The 12,598-nt window shown below is 40.8% G+C and overlaps 1 protein-coding gene and 1 non-coding gene across 3 annotated transcripts in view; both read right to left on the minus strand.

Moving 5' to 3' along the window:
- Positions 1-12,598, minus strand: part of KCNAB1 (potassium voltage-gated channel subfamily A regulatory beta subunit 1) — a 420,781-nt gene that overhangs the window by 272,596 nt on the left and 135,587 nt on the right. The gene's annotated exons all lie outside the window — the stretch shown is intronic.
- Positions 11,303-11,374, minus strand: TRNAC-ACA (transfer RNA cysteine (anticodon ACA)). The gene has a single exon. It is a non-coding gene; the product is annotated as a tRNA-Cys (tRNA).

The following is a 12,598-nucleotide window of genomic DNA, read 5'->3' on the forward strand; positions in this document are numbered from 1 at the left end:
AGGCTAATTACTTTACAATATTGTAGTGGTTTTTGTCATACATTGACATGAATCAGCCATGGATTTACATGTATTCCCTATCCCGATCCCCCCTCCCACCTCCCTCTCCACCCGATCCCTCTGGGTCTTCCCAGTGCACCAGCCCTGAGCACTTGTCTCATGCATCCAACCTGGGCTGGTGACCTGTTTCACCCTTGATAATATACATGTTTTGATGCTGTTCTCTCGAAACATCCCACCCTCGCCTTCTCCCACAGAGTCCCAAAGTCTGTTCTGTACATCTGTGTCTCTTTTTATGTTTTGCATATAGGGTTATCGTTACCATCTTTCTAAATTCCATATATATGCATTAGTATACTGTATTGGTCTTTATCTTTCTGGCTTACTTCACTCTGTATAATGGGCTCCAGTTTCATCCATCTCATTAGAACTGATTCAAATGAATTCTTTTTAATGGCTGAGTAATATTCCATGGTGTATATGTACCACAGCTTCCTTATCCATTCATCTGCTGATGGACATCCAGGTTGCTTCCATGTCCTGGCTATTATAAACAGTGCTGCGATGAACATTGGGTGCACATGTCTCTTTCAGATCTGGTTTCCTTGGTGTGTATGCCCAGAAGTGGGATTGCTGGGTCATATGGCAGTTCTATTTCCAGTTTTTTAAGAAATCTCCACATTGTTCTCCATAGTGGCTGTACTAGTTTGCATTCCCACCAACAGTGTAAGAGGGTTCCCTTTTCTCCACACCCTCTCCAGCATTTATTGCTTGTAGACTTTTGGATAGCAGCCATCCTGACTGGCGTGTAATGGTACCTCATTGTGGTTTTGATTTGCATTTCTCTGATAATGAGTGATGTTGAGCATCTTTTCATGTGTTTGTTAGCCATCTGTATGTCTTCTTTGGAGAAATGTCTGTTTAGTTCTTTGGCCCATTTTTTGATTGGGTCATTTATTTTTCTGGAATTGAGCTGGAGGAGTTGCTTGTATATTTTTGAGATTAACCCTTTGTCTGTTGCTTCATTTGCTATTATTTTCTCCCAATCTGAGGGCTGTCTTTTCACCTTGCTTATAGTTTCCTTTGTTGTGAAAAAGCTTTTAAGTTTCACTAGGTCCCATTTGTTTATTTCTGCTTTTGTTTCCAATATTCTGGGAGGTGGGTCATAGAGGATCCCGCTGTGATTTATGTCAGAGAGTGTTTTGCCTATGTTCTCCTCTAGGAGTTTTATAGTTTCTGGTCTTACATTTAGATCTTTAATCCATTTTGAGTTTATTTTTGTGTATGGTGTTAGAAAGTGTTCTAGTTTCATTCTTTTACAAGTGGTTGATCAGTTTTCCCAGCACCACTTGTTAAAGAGGTTGTCTTTTTTCCATTGTATATTCTTGCCTCCTTTGTCAATGTAAGGTGTCCATAGGTTCACGGATTTATCTCTGGGCTTTCTATTCTGTTCCATTGATCTATATTTCTGTCTTTGTGCCAGTACCATACTGTCTTGATGACTGTGGCTTTGTAGTATAGTCTGAAGTCAGGCAGATTGATTCCTCCAGTTCCATTCTTCTTTCTCAAGATTACTGTGACTATTCGAGGTTTTTTGTATTTCTATACAAACTGTGAAATTATTTGTTCTAGTTCTGTGAAAAATACCGTTGGTAGCTTGATAGGGATTGCATTGAATCTATAGATTGCTTTGGGTAGTATAGTCATTTTGATAATATTGATTCTTCCAATCCATGAACACGGTATATTTCTCCATCTGTTTGTGCCCTCTTTGATTTCTTTCATCAGTGTTTTATAGTTTTCTATGTAAAGGTCTTTTGTTTTTAGGTAGATATACTCCTAAGTATTTTATTCTTTTTGTTGCAGTGGTGAATGGTATTGTTTCCTTAATTTCTCTTTCTGTTTTCTCATTGTTAGTGTATAGGAATGCAAGGGATTTCTCTGTGTTAATTTTATATCCTGCAACTTTACTATATTCATTGATTAGCTCTAGTAATTTTCTGGAAGTTTTTCATTTTTATTTATCCTGTACATTTGTAGTGAATCCCTATTATGCACCTGATTGCTTGTTGCTGGGATACAAAGATAGCCTAGATGCAGGCTAGACCTCCAGAAGCTCAGGCAGCCCTCACAGACTACAGAACTTTGCCTAGGACATGAATTTGATTAGCTGGAGAGGAGTAAGTCTGTCTTCCCAGAGACTGACTGGGGTTAGGAGAACATATACTCTGGCTGTGTCAATGTGACATATATACACACATATATATACATATGCTGCTGCTGCTAAGTCACTTCAGTTGTGTCCGACTCTGTGTGACCCCATAGACGGCAGACCACCAGGTTCCCCTGTCCCTGGGATTCTCCAGGCAAGAACACCGGATTGGGTTGCCATTTCCTTCTCCAGTGCATGAAAGTGAAGTCACTCAGTCGTATCCGACTCCTAGCGACCCCATGGACTGCAGCCCACCAGGCTCCTCCATCCATGGGGTTTTCCAGGCAAGAGTACTGGAGTGGGGTGCCATTGCCTTCTCCATATATATGTGCATATATAGCAATTCTGACCACTTCTCCCCAAATTAATTTGTATGAATGGAATTTTCAAGTAGAATACATACTTATTTTGAATTTCATTCCAGAGATGAATCATAATGCATCAAATCATAGCATTTTATAACCTGCATATAAGGTTTAAATGACAATGTGGAATCTCATCCTCTACCCTCCATGCTCTTCCCCCTCCTTATTTAACAAAATAAATATACTGCCTACCGTTTAGTGTTTGGGAAATGACTTTAGGACAAGGTAAAGGTTGTGGAAAGGGACAGATGAACCTAGGCTGCCTTCTTCTTACCCTCAGCTGCAGGGAAGTAGCTCCTGAAGCAAAGTTTTGTTCCCTGGAATAAATAACAGTGGGCAGAGAGGAAGCAGATCATTAGAACTTTTATGTTTTTCACAGTAAGCTGGCTCATCGGGTATAATCAATGTGAATCAGTCAAAGAGTCAAAGTGAGAAGAGGAAGTAGGAGGAGGAATCAGACAGAACAGCTCAGAAAAGGAGGGAGAGGCAGAATAAAGCAGCGGGGAAGCAAGACGGAGGAGCATGGTGGTCACCACGGGGCCAGAGGGGTCAGGGGCCAGTGGCTCCAGCTTGGGCACTGGCGGAGGGGAAACGGCATGGGAAGGCAGCTCAGGACTGAGGTCAGAGAGGGAGGAGGGACAGTGTGTGAGGGTGTGTGAGGGTGTGTGAGGTCTGGACACTGTTAACTCAGTGCTTTCAGGTTTGCCAAGAACTAGCAGAGCAACGCCTGAAAGCATAACCAAAACCAGAACAGGGACTAGGTTATCAGAATAAAACATGCAAGGCAGAGCGCTTATGAGTCACTTATTTATCCCCCAGAGGACAAAGCAAGGCGCCTTGTTCAGAGCAGGCCTTTCCTACATAAATATTAATAATCGAGAGAAGATGATAAGGAAGCTAAGAGAAAAGGGAAGAAAGGAGAAAGAGAGGGGGGTATGGGAAAAATGCCAAAATCTTCTATAAACTTGAATCCTTAAAAAAAAAAAAAGAAAGAGAAAGCCCTACATATTCTAGTTTTACACAGCCTGCTCACTTGAAAGGCACCAACAACTGCCCCACATTCATGTCTGCACCTCTTGTGTGTGGACGACTGTCCGCCTTTAGTACCTGCCTCAAAGAGAATCAAAGGACCAAGGCCAGAAGGACGCTCAGAGTGCAAGCCTCTTTCTGGTTGCCTGCAGTGAGCCTTTCCAGATCTAATGCTACATGGGCTTTCTGGCAGCCAGCCAGCAGCCTGGTGACATATCCCTAGCTGTGTTCACCCTTCCCAGCATTAGTGGAGCAGTTGATCTCAGAGGCCCGGAAATTAGATAATGGTTGCTGGGAGAATGCTCTTTCCTCATAAGTCTGTGCTAATGGGTCACATGTTAATTAAGCTGGGAAAATTAGATTTCAAATGTGTACCTTTTCATTGTCACACAATCAGATCGGAGGATTCTCACTATTATTATTTCAGGTTCAAATAAGACACACAAATGGTGATGTAGATATATATGTAGCTATAGATGTATCTATTGCTATGAGTCAAATTGGGTCCCCCCCCACCCAAACTCATATGTTAAAGTCCTAACCCCAAATAAGTACCTTAGAATGTGACTATATTAGAGATTGGTTCTTTAGAGAAGCAACTGAGGTAAAATGAGGTCATGAGGGTGGGCCCTAATCCAATCTGACTAGTGTTCTTATAAGAAAAGGAGATCAAGACACACATACAGAGAAGATCATGTGAAGACACAGAGAGAAAGAATCCACTTGCAAGTCAAACAGAGAGGCCTCAGAAATCTGCCCTGCTGATACTTTGATCTTGGGCTTCTAGCCTCTAGAATCATGAACAAATAGATATCTATTGTTTCAGTCACCCAATCTATGGTATTTTGTTATGGCAGTCCCAACAAACTAATAGAGCTGTTAATATCATTTTTATTTTAACTTTTATATTATTGGTCAAGAGAAACTATTGGAATTCTCTGAAGAAATGCTCCTAAAAGTCATTAAAAGACCATGATGGATATCATTATCATGCTACTCCACCATTCTAAGCAAATACACAAATGTACTCCAAGGAAGAGCTCCAAATACAATCCATTTATTCCTTCCCACCAGGTCATGAAGCCTCTGCATGGTGCCTCTTGATACAAAGAGGTAGTGGTCCTCAAGACACTTTCAGTACTTGTTCTTAATGGTCTTCTTATTTGGTGAACTCACCCTATTAAGACTTTGTTTTATTCTGGGCATCTGTAATCAATAACCTCAGAAATGTCATGAGGCAATGGAGAGAGGCCTGCACTGGCAGGGCTAGTTCTGGTTGCAAACCCAGCTCCATCACTTTGCCTATGACTTTGGAGGTCTTTATCACTTTCTATGCCTCTGCTCTTTCACCTGAAATAGGACAGGGATATGTATCTACTTCCAAGACCCTCTCTTGTGCTATAAGATTCCATGAGGTCCTTTTACAGAGAGATCTGAAGATTGCAAAATTACATAGAGTTAAATTATCATTTATTATGCAATTTTTCCTGGGTCTTAGCTGGTCTGTATTCATTACCTGATATTTGGGATTCTATACTGTTTGTGTCAAAGGGTCACTGGGTCATGGTGAGAGAAGTGGTTGGGAAGAGACCACAGGCTGCTTAACTTGCATCCTATTTTCTCATGCTCAAGCATAGAGTCTTTTTATTAACATGGAAGGACTCTAGGATATGGGGTCAGTTGGAGCTGGGTGTGAATCCCAGCTCTGCTGTGCCCTTTCCTTCTCATATGCCACTGAGTGGGACTTTTAACCTCCTTGTGCCTCTAACCTTATAGAAAACTAGGTGCCCGAACACGCCTCTTCGAGTGATTGTGGGAATGGCATGAAACGGTGCTTGAACCACAGCAGGCACTTGATATCTCAGTATCCATCTCAATTTATTAATAGCAAGGTTATTGGGAAGTCATTAATCTCACAAACAAGCTTACCCAGAGACCTCAGCAATCACCAATATCAGTGACACTCAAACAGCACTTCCTGTGCCCCAGGAACTCTTAGGAACACGTCATATATTTGAGTTTACTTAATCTTCACATAATCCCAAAGGGAGATGCCGTGTTATCAACTCCAATCTACAGGTGACAAAACGGAAGATGCAGGGAAGTTAAATAACTTGCCGAAGGTGACACAAGCTAAAAACAGAGATCTGGGATTTACCGCAGGGCACCTGCCTCCAGAGACTTGGTTCTTAACCACTGGCATAGTATTCCTCACTGCAAGGACTTCCTGTGAGAAAGGATTTAAATAGTGCCATTTTATGACCATAATTTGAAGGAAGTCCTAGTCTTATTATGAGTGAGGGAAATAAATTCAATATTGAAAGTCTAAAAATTTCAGAACAGTTAACTCAGCCATGCCTGGTAGCTTTTGAGTATACTGTTTAATCAACCTTTCCAAATATTTCATAATATGTTATTCTTATTATGCAAGCAAAAAACTTTTTCCCAGTTACCTGGCAAATTTTTGATTGATTCGATTTCCCACAGATAAAGTCAGAGCCAAATGCCTTGTGCTCAGTCCTCTTAGAACTTACGCTTTATATTCCATTGGAAACCACAGCCCACAGGAGCCAGGAAACATTTAATTATGCAGCCAGGCAAAACTGGATTCATTCAAAACAGAAAAGAATCTGCTAATATCTGAAGAATTTTAAACATGCAAATGTACAGATGGCAAGCCACTTTATGTGCATATTATTTGTTATTAAAAGAGGAATTGTTAGGATGTAAGTTTCCCATTTATCAGAAATACTTAACACGTGGGTTTGAAGAACAAATTATTACATTCTGACAAGTTGAACCAGCCATGAAAATTTGCACAGGCCCACATTTGCATAGGCACAGGTTTTAGAATAATAAAGTAAAATTGAAAGGACAAACTGGAAATCCTCAAGGCTATGCCAAATGGAAGAAACTTTCAGATGCCTACCCTTCTGCTTCCCTGGAAGAAAAGTTTCAAAAGAGAACCCCTACCAGGAACCTTGAGGACAGGCTCAATATAAGTATTCTCATACCCCCAGCCACAAGTTCAAAACCAAATATAATTAAAGGATAGTTAAGGTTTTCAGTGAACACAAACTATACCTTCAGCCATTGATAAATATTTCCTTAATCTGAAACGTCTGACACAACAGATGAATCAGCAATATCTTTAATATTTATCACTTTATACATTCGAGGCAAGGTGCCATAGTGCTATAGAAAGCAGGTATGGAAGAAATTCACAGTTCAGATTATTTTGCTCAGCCTTCTTCATGGAAAGTAATTTTTTATAAGCTTTGTCTGAAACATGGATATAGATCTGGGAGGAAATAGGGACAGAAGTCTGTTTATATTTTTTAACAAATGTTATTAATTCTTCCTAAATTATAGCCATTAGTATAATTCCTCCCATTGCCTTATAATACAACAAACTGGTCAGAAATATTTGCCATGTCTTTAGATAAAAGAGTTTCCTAAAAAGCTTAACACAAAGAGAATTTGTTTTCAAAGATAATTAGAACTATTATACTTCATCCAATTTAAGATACCATTAACCACAAGACACATCATTACTTTGTACACCACTAAAATAGAAATTGTCACCAATTAATTATAACACAATGCTTTTTCATCCCTCAGATTTTCCATTTTAAATTTATCAAGAGTCTTTTTACACTTAGACTATTCTGCCCAAAATTTCATTCTTGTACATACATACCTATAAAAGAAAACGTAAAGGGAATAAACTATTCAAAGTATTCCCAAAATGTGTTCACATTCAGAGTTTGATGCTTCTGGATTTTAACTCATAGTCATCAACGTCCACATCTCACCATACAGTCATCCTTTGTGTTGGTAATGCAGGAACTTAAGAAAGAAAAAACAACATTCTCAACTACAGTCTCTGGGAGTTTATTCTGAGCTGTTGACAGCCACATCGTGATGGTCATGTGAAAGTGAAAATCGCTCAGTCGTGTCCGACTCTTTGCTACCCATGGACTATACAGTCCAGTGAATCTTCCAGGCCAGAATACTGGAGTGGGTAGCCTTTCTCTTCTCCAGGGGATCTTCTCAACCCAGGGATCAAATCCCAAGCCCCGGTCACCCACATTGCAGGTGGATTTGTTACCAGCTGAACCACGAGGGAAGCTCAAGATTACTGCAGTGGGTAGCCTATCCCTTCTCCAGCGGATCTTCCTGACCCAAGAATCAAACCGGGGTTTCCTGCACTGCAGGCAGATTCTTTACCGACTGAGCTAACACATAGCCAGGAACAATTAGAGACCAAATAACTATTTCAGCAAAAGAAAACTATGTGCTTCAAAGAATTGGTGATTTCTAAGATAGTGTACTATAAACTTCTACTTCATGGCAACTTAAATCTAAAATAGTGCAGAAGGAAGGAAGGGAGAGAAAAATGTTTGACTACCCACTATGTGCCAGGTATTGTGCTGAAGCCTTCTTCACCCACTACCTCCTTCCAGAGGAAAGGAAGAAAAAAAGTTAGCCTTTAATAAAAGTTAATTGAGTTCTCAACTAAGTATTCTATAGGTGGATTTACATAAGCATTCATCATCACTCTTGCAAAACTGAGAAGTGAATCAAACTCCAAAAGGGTTTTCCATATAAATCACCCGTGCCCAATGAGACTGAAAAAATAACCAACCTAAAGGTCCTTCCAAAAATATGTAATGGGTATAAATTCCCTTGCTTCAGTTCAAATTTGTTGGTCTTCTTAGGGTGAGAAAAGCCATTATTACTCAAGTCACTCTATGGTGTAGTAGAGAATCTAATACATTTTTATAAAAAGATGTATTCTCTCACTTCTCTAGTCAGTTCATTTTCAAAGAGAAGGTGTAAAAGAGCAGATCTAAGATCCTAAGGGATTCTTTCTCATTTAAATCTTTCCCTGTAGCAGATCACAGGAAGTTCTTGTAGGAGACACTTCAAGCTTTCCTCACATTTAAATGAAACTCATTTTGGACTAAATAAACATCAAGTTCTCACATTATGTGTCAAGAAAGGCTGTACTGTCTGAAGTTTTTATAATTTACATGCATTACTCTTGTAAGCAAAATGAAATTTTAAATTTATGCCATTTTATTTATTATAAGCTTATCACAAATTATTATAAGCTTATCACAAATTCAACTAAGAGGAAACAGGGAGACATGGAGACAAGGGAAAAAAATGTCATGCATTTATCCAGACTTCCAGTTTTTAACATTTTGTCAATATCTTCTTGGTTATCAGGTTTTTTCTTTTCCATGCATAGTTTTGTGGTGGTTGTTACTGATGTTGCTGTCCTTGTTGTATACAATTAAATACTGTTAAAGGTATGTATCACTTACTTAATACTATCTCTTGGCATTTCTTGTTCATTTGTGTTCCCACCCCGCCCCATTTTTGGACATTATCTATCCTTATTTGTCATCACCATGCATTGACCACCACAACAACATGCGCTTTCCACTGTTTAGTTGAAGCCAAGAGGCGGAGGACGCGGCCCCTCCCCTCAGGGCTCCCCTTCCCGGCTGGGGCATGTGCAGACATTCAGTGATAATTACTGTCTACTGTATGTGTCAGGACTAGTGGCATAGTCATAACACACTCTAGAGGAAAAGGGAAAGATCACTAGGAGTTGCAGTAGTTACAAAAATCGTGATGTACATTAAGTACAGAGAAGCTCCCAGGCAAGGAAAGAAGGTAGAGGAGAGAGAAAGTAGCCTTAGCAAAGATGAGGAGGTGGAGAAGCTTATCGGGAAATAACAAGTAACAATGTGAGATAGAATTTTGTTGAAAAAGGGATTTACAGAAGAAATTATGTAAAACAAATGTACATAAATCAGTTGGAGTCTGTTGAGAAAAGCCTGGAATAAAAGTCCGGGTGAAGACTCCACCCTCAGGGCAGTTGGGAGAGGTTGAAGGTAGAAAGTCCATCAAGGATTCTGATCCAGGGTGTGAAGAGTATTTTTGGAAGACCCATCTGGAAGCCAAGAGAATGGCCTGGAGTTGTCAAAGACTCAGTAGAGGAAGACAGTAGGAGACTGCTGAATCAGCCAGCCATAAGGTAAAACTTGCTGATGGAAGAATGATACTTCCTACTGTTTGTTCTAATAGATGGGAAAATGTTCACAATGCACTGTGAGCTGAAAAAAACAGTTCACAAAATCATATGCACAGTATGAGCCTATTTTGACAGAAGCAAAAATTATCTATCTCTGCAGAGAAATAAAAATATATGCCCAAATAAATTTCTTATATTGAATATATTTGACATACCCAAATATTATTAGTATTTGCCTACTGATAATAGGTAGGGATAATGATAATGGGTGGTGGAACTATGGGTGATTTTTATTTTCTTATTTTGATAGTATATTATTTTCTGCTATGAGTACATATTACTTTCGTATTATGGATCAGAAATGTGGTACCCAGAGAAAAGAAATGATGCTTGAAGCATGAGGCGCCTCTAGGCATACTTATCAGGAAGGAAAGAACAATGACTTTTTGATATTTTATTTCACAGCACCCAGTACTGTGGGACTGGAGAAGGAAATGGCAACCCACTTCAGTTTTCTTGCCTGGAGAACCCCCATGGACAGCGGAGCTGACGGGCCATAGTCCATGGGGTCACAAAGAGTTGGACACGACTGAGTGACTTAAGTACAGTACCGTGGGATAAACGTCACTAAGCCAAGTCAGCTTAATTTTTAACACACAAGTGTCTGGGAGCAGATTATCTTGGATGTGACCATTAAGCTTTGCTGACTGTTTCTCTGTAGACCTGATATGGATTCCTGCTGTGGAGGCAGGCAAGAAGTAGTCTGATCCACTAAGGAAAGCAATAGTTAAACATGGACTATTACAGGAACTTTGGGTAAGACGAACTAGAAATTCTCCCAACTAAGCCTAGCTGACCCTCCTGGAAACTGGGCTCTACTCAAGGGAAGAGTACCTGTGCAAAAAATACGGGCTTCCCTTGTGGCTCAGCTGGTAAAGGATCCACCTGCAATGTGGGAGACCTGGGTTAGATCCCTGGGTTGGGAAGATCCCCTGGAGAAGGGAAAGGCTACCCACTCCAGTATTCTGGCCTGGAGAATTCCATGGACTGTATAGTCCATGGGGTCGCAAAGAGTCAGACACGACTGATGCAAGTCCCCAGTTAATCAAATTAAGGCAGGCTGAGCTCCTTAGGAGAAAAGGGGGAATCATCCTATCATACAGCTATGCAGAGAGGTGCTTTACTAATTTCCCCTGACTGAATAAATGGATTTATACTAACCCCTGAAGTAGTGCCATAACCAGGTGGAAATCTGCTATATAGAAATCAAACCACTATGTTGAAACTTCTAAGACATTTTTAATAACTGTGGTTTGTCCCCAGTATTCTGTAATCACCCTTCTCCATAGCTTTTACTTATTTTTTTACATACTTCCATCGCGATGACATACAAGAGGGGAGGAATGTAACAACATATTTCTGTGGAGATGTTAGAAATGTTGACAAATTAGTCAAAATGAGGGGACAGAGAAAGAAAAAAAAATGTAGCTAAAATCAAATGTAGAGATCAATTTGGAAGAGAGACACAAAGCTTGAGTAAGATCTGTTGACTGAATAGGGAGGTGGTTGGTCAGGTTTGGGAAAAGGTTACTACATTTTCCAGGCAAGAGTACTGGAGCGGGTTGCCATTTCCTTCTCCAGAGGATCTTTCCAACCCAGGGATCGAACCTGGGTCTCCCGCATTGTAGGCAGACGCTCTACCATCTGAGCCACCAGGGAAGTCTGGTTAGTTTCCTAGGACTGCCATCAAAAATTATTACAAACCTGATGGCTTAAAACGACAAATATTTATTCTCTCACAATTCTGGAGGCCAGAAGTCTGAAATCAAGGTGTCAGTACAGCTACACTCTAGGGGACAATTCAGTCTTTTCCCCTTCCAGCATCCCTTGTGACTATATCCCTCCAGTCTCTGAATCCACCTTCAAATGGCCTTCTCCACATGTCTGTGACTTTTCCTCTTCCTGTCTCTCATAAAGGACGCTTGACAATGAGTCCAGGGTCCACCTAGGTAATACAGGCTGATCTCACTCCAAGATCTTTAACTTCATTACATCTATAAAGATTTTTTTTTTCCAAATAAGGTCATATTCATAGGTCTCAGGGATTAGGACATGGACATATTTTTGGGGGGCTTCCCATTAAACTGACTGTGATCATCTTTGGAAAGGCATGGGTTAAATGGGAGGGAGACAGGAAAAAGATGGGGAGAGAAGAAGGCAGTGGACCTGCTTTCCAATCTGCCAAGAGGGCAAAACTGAAAATACAACAAAACAGTCCAAGACTGTATGGGGACACAAACCCATTCAGAGTACGGGTTTGAGCAGCTCTTATCTGAGAGTGGTTTATATAATTAGGTGAGAAGAGAGAAACAAGGAAGTTTTCCTGAGTCAAATAAGGAAGGTTGGTTTGCCTAGGCCCCACACAGAAGCTCTTTGCCCGGGAAGAACAGGACCAGCTTAGGCATAGAGATCACACATAAAGAATCCATATGAAAAGGTCACCAGTCATCACATTCATGTTGAGAATGGAATGGCCCACTAAACAGAGAGCCTCTCTGGAAGAGGAACTGGCCGGAGGAAGGGGCAGGAGGGAGATAATGGTGCATGGACTACTTGGGAGGCAGAAGCAGCAATAACACAAGTCAGACGGGAATGAAACAAGTGAGATGGAAGCTGTGAGGCATACAAGCTACGGAGGAACTGGCAGTGAGTATGTCAGTCACTCAGTCATGTCCGACTCTTTGTGACCTGATGCTTGGGACCCACCGGGCTCCTCCGTCTATAGGACTCTCCAGACAAGAATACTGGAGTGGGTTGCCATTCCCTCCTCCAGGGGATCTTCCCAACCCAGGGATTGAACCTGGGTCTCCCACATTGTGGGCAGACTCTTCACCATCTGAGTCACTAGAGAAGGCTGTGATAAAACCCCAAGAAATGGTTGAC

This window comes from Odocoileus virginianus, chromosome 4 (genome assembly GCF_023699985.2).
Source record: "Odocoileus virginianus isolate 20LAN1187 ecotype Illinois chromosome 4, Ovbor_1.2, whole genome shotgun sequence".
Classification (NCBI taxonomy): Eukaryota; Metazoa; Chordata; class Mammalia; order Artiodactyla; family Cervidae; genus Odocoileus; species Odocoileus virginianus.